The sequence below is a fragment of the Semicossyphus pulcher genome, unplaced genomic scaffold (assembly GCF_022749685.1).
Source record: "Semicossyphus pulcher isolate SPU_LCO1_2020_fin unplaced genomic scaffold, fSemPul1.0.p SCAF_4, whole genome shotgun sequence".
NCBI classification, from domain to species: domain Eukaryota; kingdom Metazoa; phylum Chordata; class Actinopteri; order Labriformes; family Labridae; genus Semicossyphus; species Semicossyphus pulcher.
The window spans coordinates 17,039,333-17,045,332 of record NW_027211715.1 but is presented as its reverse complement, the minus strand read 5'-3'; positions in this window follow the sequence as shown (position 1 = coordinate 17,045,332).

The window sequence follows — 6,000 nt, the reverse complement described above, 5'->3', positions numbered from 1 at the left end:
TATACAGACAAATAAATGTTTTGATCACACAAAAGCTGGAGCTGTCGTTATGATCACTGGAAACTCTGAGCTTGACATCCCTTATAAAACTAGGCCACAGATACCACCAGCTCTCTGCAGACGGTAATATTTTCAGTGTAACTGCGCGGTGCTGTTAGCGCTGGCGTTTGTGAATTAGCTGCTTTTTGCCACGAGGCTCATTTGCATATAAAGGGGCCAAATTTGCCCCGAATGTCTGCATGATGACTCATTTAAATACACGCAAATGGCACGGGAGCACAGTGACGCTGTTTGCTCTGCAGCACACTTCGGGGTGCATTCAACCCTCTGCGTGTGGTTGGAGAATGAGGCAGAGTCTTTTTATGTCATTTGCACAGGTTTAGCGGGTGCAAAAGCTGCACAATCCTTTAGTGAATTATTCCCCCCAGAGTCTTTTCATCGCTATGGCCCGTCGTCTTTTCTGCAGGGAAAAGCCAACAACAATCCTGACTTCCTAGCTAACATGCTATGGCCAACGCATCATACCTGCTAATTATATAATGGCAGAATTTCACTCACTAGAAAGGTTTAGTACAGACAGGTTTAGCACTGTTTTCCAGTATGTGCATAAAAATATAATTCAAAAAGCACCAACAACACAAACACAGCCAAGAGGTTAAGTTCAAGACTTAGCTGCGTTAACACGGAGCAGAGCAGCAGCATCCACCTGTCACTCAAAGCAACCACGGCCCTAATTATGCATCACTTTAAGGCTATTATTCAAACAAGTGAGTTGTGTAAAAATTCATCCCCTGTACAGTTTGCTGTGAATTTAAAAATGAGCTCCAGAGACCAAAACTGCACTTTCTGACACCTCCGCGTTGCCTTCATTTCTCAGCCCAGAGGTTGTTGCTCGGTTTAGCTGCATATAGCAATTAGACTGGTCGATATACAGATCTACAGATATACATATACATTAGAGGGGCTAATGAACAAAGCAGAAAGAGAGGAGGACACAAAAGAAATGCCACAATTATGTGCAGAAAGAAAGAAAGAGAAAGAAAGAAAGAAAAGAAAGTTAGAGGTTTTTAGGTCAGACCGGGGGAAAGTGGAGTAATAATGTTTTGTGCATAGATGTGTGTGTTTGTGCGCGTGTGTGTTTCGCCGTCTGCAAGGAGGCAGGAGAGAGAAACAGAGTGAGACAGAGACGGAGAGAGAGGCAGAGGAAGCAGGAGGAGGGGTGCTGCCAGAGGGTGAATGTAGGAACATAGAGCATGCTGTGTTGATTTGATTAAATTCAGTTCTGTTCTATTTGCAGTAGGCCTAGTTACTCAGCTATATTTGTACAGCGCTGTCTGCGGAGTTTTAACAACACCGACACAGATCTGTGCGAGCAGGGAGGCCTGGGATTAGGCTCTAAAAGCACTTTTAAAAAGGTACACTGAGTTTTCAGGGAGATTAGCTGTTTGTCCGTTTTATGGCTCAGCCTTTCCCACTGATACCAAATAAATCCACGAGTCCCCTGTTTGCTCCTGTGATCTGTGCTCACATTTAAACATACACTATGTAGTAAGATTACCTAGCCAGCATTATCAGTTTAATTTGAATGGACTGGATGCCATGCAGATTTAAACTCGCTGTTGCTTATTAGCTTCATCTCTGGCTACACTTGCAAACGTTAAAAGATAGTACAACACAACTAATGTACAGTTTAGGCTGTGCTTGTGCAAAACAAAGCCTACGACTCATCCAGACTCCACCCGCGCTCCCGTGTCTTGCTTGCTGCTGGCGTATTAAAGTGACGGGAGTTAGCCCCGAAGCTAGCTACAAGCCCTTCGCTTCGGCCCTGGAGCAGAACAACAATCAGTCTCCCCTGTGCATTCTGACTACGTTTTGGGACGCTGAAGCAGGAAAGGTTAACAGCGGCTTGGCTCGTTAGTTTCCTCTATTGGTTTGTAGCAGGCAGCGTGTTATCGCCATCTGTTGGAATACAAGGCACACTGCTTTAAACGTGAGAGCATTCTGGGACTCTGGACAACATCATTACAGTTTGAACCATTAATATTTCACCAGGTTCGAACGATATATCGAGATTTGATCGAAAAGTGACAGCCCTCGTCTCTGTCCTGGTGCAGCCTTTTTTCTGTTCTGCTGCAGCTCTGCACCTGTTTGTGACTTCTGCCTACACAGCACCTGGTCTAACTGCGTCTCCGTCTCTGACTGTAAACTCTTTTTTTTTAAAGACTGTTTTCAGCAGCTGCTCCGCCTTCTGTCTTCAGGAACCGGTTGTGTGAGCGCCCCAGTATCCTTCATAAGAAGTGCTTGTCACATTATCTACAGTAAACTATTGCTGTCCTGAACAGCCACACCGGGAGGCTGTGAGGTGAAAAAGCCTGCTGTTATATCCTCCTCCGTGCTGCATCTCACTGCCTCTCTGATCTCTCTCCAAAAAGCTGTTTCTTTTGCAAGAATTTGTCTTGTCAATTATTGGTTTAAATTGACATATAGGGCATGACTTCCTGCAAGGTGTTCAGCATACAGTGTTAGACGACGTCTTTGTTGATCCATTTGATGATGTTTGATGCATAAAGTGTCCCTGAAAGTGTCTGCGAACGCATCCTCCATTAAGTCGGAAAAGTTAGTCTAACAAGTTCTCAAACTTTGCAAGGTAAACAATATTTAAACGCAGTGATTATTCAGGTCTGCAGAGGTGAGAAACTACATTGAATGCGGTAGCTCAGTCTGTAGGGACGTGGCTTGGGAACCGGAGGGTGGCCACTTCAAGTCTTGATGCGGACCAAGCATGGACTTGGGGCTGGTAGCTGGGGAGTGTTGCTACTACTACTGCTTGGTGCGCATGTCCATGTGCAGCCCCCTCACTCTGACATCTCTCCATAGAGATTGTTTGTGCATGTATTTCAGGCCTGTGTGTGTGTAGCATGTTTGAACTAACAGATAGAACAAATTGAACCCTAACACCCGTTTTCCTGAACCCTAGAAAGAATATGAGACATATCTGCTAATGATAAATGTAACACAATATCACCTCTCATCTAAAACTGCACTGATGTAGCAGATCGAGAGACAGAGCAGCACTGCAGCAGTGTTGCTGTTAGTGGCTTTAACGCACGATGCTGCCAGTGAAATCATTGAGCTCTTAATAGGACCAAATGCTTCCTGGTAGAGAGTTCAATAAGCAAATATTTCCTGAAAACAAATCCAATTCCAGGCGTAACAAGTCAGAGATTTGAAAAATATTGCTTTCCAACATAATTCAGTTGAGGGAGCTGAGAAACCAATTTAATTCAGCTCAGCGCACGAGTCAAACTTCCTGTGAATGTGTTTACGCTTTTTTGATGGATGGATGGACGGAGCGCGGTGAGTCAGTGTGTCGATGCTGAGTGTATAACGGTCTGAGTCAATGTCTGGTGACAGCTTGGGAACAGTCAGCCAGCCAGCTCCAGTCCCAGAGGACGTGCAGACTAGGTCACACACACGCACACACACACACACACACAGAGAGAGAGCCCAGACTGGCTTGATGCTCGCTCAATGTCACTTTGACATTTACTCTCTCAGGGAACGCTGCTGTCACTGAGGACGACGTGTCAGAGAATGGAGGCAAATTTTACACACTGTAGTTAATGCACACACGACAACACCAAAAATATAATGTAACTAAAAGTGTGTTTAATTCTTTCATCATTGGATTGATTGATGTAGTTTCCAATTTGTTTGATTGAAAGTGAAAGTTAAGTTTCTGTTTATAGTTTCTCTTTTCAGAAAGTGATGGATGTGGAACATACCGCACTGCCAATTTTAGTTGTCCCGTGTTTGCTGTCAGAAGCTCATCAGGCAGACACACTTTATTGCATCACTTTCTGTTGAAGTCACACACACACACACACACACACACACACACACAGAAACACAAACACACATTTGTTGCTGTTTATATTAAAGTTTTTTACCAGATAAACTCCCCCCATACTGTCTTTCGGAACCTTAACGACGGGGTATTATGCTGTTTCACATTTTAAGACGTATGTATATTTTTACAATGTTGGATGTCGAGACTAAACGTGGGTGAAGTTTCAAATCTGTAGGTCCAAGTATGTTGGAGTAATCCTCAGGCTTCTCAGTTCAGTCTACATGCTGCTGTCAAAGCCTAGTTTCACACTGTTTTTTCTACATGCTGCACTTTGTGACGTCACAAAGAGCTGGCCAATCAGAAGAAAGTGTGCTTATAGGGGCGGTTTCTTAAAGGGACAGAGCTGACTGAGTCGTTTCAGGCAGACGCTGTATGAGGGTCTGCACAGAGCACCAGTGTGAGAAAATTAGGAGTTTCTTTAACTGTGAATTATGCTGAGCTACTCCACAGGTGTCACAGAGTGGAGGAAGTACCCCCCCTTTAATTTTCTTACAGACACGCAGGCAAAAATACCTGTCATACAAAATTTAAACACAATCTTACACACACACACACACACACACACACACACACACACAGACACACACACAGACACATTCCCTGGCTGACCCAATGTTCCAGCTTCCTGCCAGATGGTGTCATTTGACCAGACAGAGTTGCTCAGCTCCACATGCCTGCAGAAAACATCCATACAAACAAGTTCTTTAAAGGGTCACACACATATTATTAAAACTTGATTTGTCTTGATTTGAAAACTAAACAGGGAGTCTTTCCTAAAAATATATCCCTGTTACCCCACCATCCGCCCCCGCTCAGCTCCAATGACCCCCCTCTCCTCCACATTCATGGTTCAGTTCATATACGTGTTGTAGCTCCTGATGGTGCCATTTCCTTTCTTATTACCCTGCCATGGTTGCCATCGAGAGCGGGGGAGAGGTGCATGTAAAGCAGGAGGGTGTGTGAGTGTGTACCTGTGTGTGTGTGTGGGGGGGGGGGTATAGGAAGAAGTAGGTTAATGTTTGGGGAGGTGAGTTGTGTGAATTTGACGGCTGGTCTGCTCGGTGTGTGTGTCTGCCTCGGATGATTAGCATTACTAAGGTCACTCTGTTAGCGGGTTGAACTACGTGTGTGTGTGTGTGTGTGTGTGTGTGTGTGTGTGTGTGTGTGTGTGTTTGTGCGTGTGCGTATGCTCTCAGTTCGGGACAAGGTTAATAATGTGGGCGGGGGTGGAAATCCCAGGTGGAACACTTTTAGTTTCTGAACTTAATTGGCATGACATGGCCCAGGCAGTGTGCCAAGTGTGTGTGTGTGTGTGTGTGTGTGTGTGTGTTCATGTGTGTAATGATGTGTGCACCTGGTTTGATATGTGTGCACATTTCCCTGCAGCGACAAACAAAAGTGTTCATGCCTGTGTACTTGTTTGTGCTTCCATTTGTAGACGTGACATGCATTTATTTCTGTGTGTGTGTGTGTGTGTGTGTGTGTACTGGTTTGCTCATTCCCACATATGTGCAGGAGTTTGTGTGTGTTTGTGTAGATCGTTTGTATGTGCAGACATGCATGACCAGGTATATCAAGGCGGTAGGCGCCACAAGTCGAAACAATATCTGATGTCTTTATCTCCGCGTGCGTTCAGTTCAAAGCCGAGCCTTTGCAGGGGAGCGGCAGCGTTTCAGCACGTAAAGCAAACGTAAAGACGAGCTGATGCAAACGCCGACAGAGCTGACCAAAGGATGAAACATGCAGCCATGTTCGCATTGCTTTATTTTATATATATTTGCACATCTAATGTGTTCATGCTTTTTTCTTCTCTGCAACAAACCTGACTCCATAAGTTTGTGCGATTGAAATCGGAGGTGCGCCAGCCTCTGCAGAGAGGGGTGTTATGGGTAGCCGTGCATCAGCCTTCTCTGCTCAGGCTTTCATCGATGCTAACATGTATTTTTAAGCATAATTCAAACTGAACTCTCAGGTCGTGCTGAGGCAGATTGAAAGCTTCAAAATGAGGATGACCTCTTCCAGAGACATGAAGGTGAGCCACTTTTGTCCTCTTTAAATGTGAATGAAATGAGGCGGCTTTATAAAGAGCC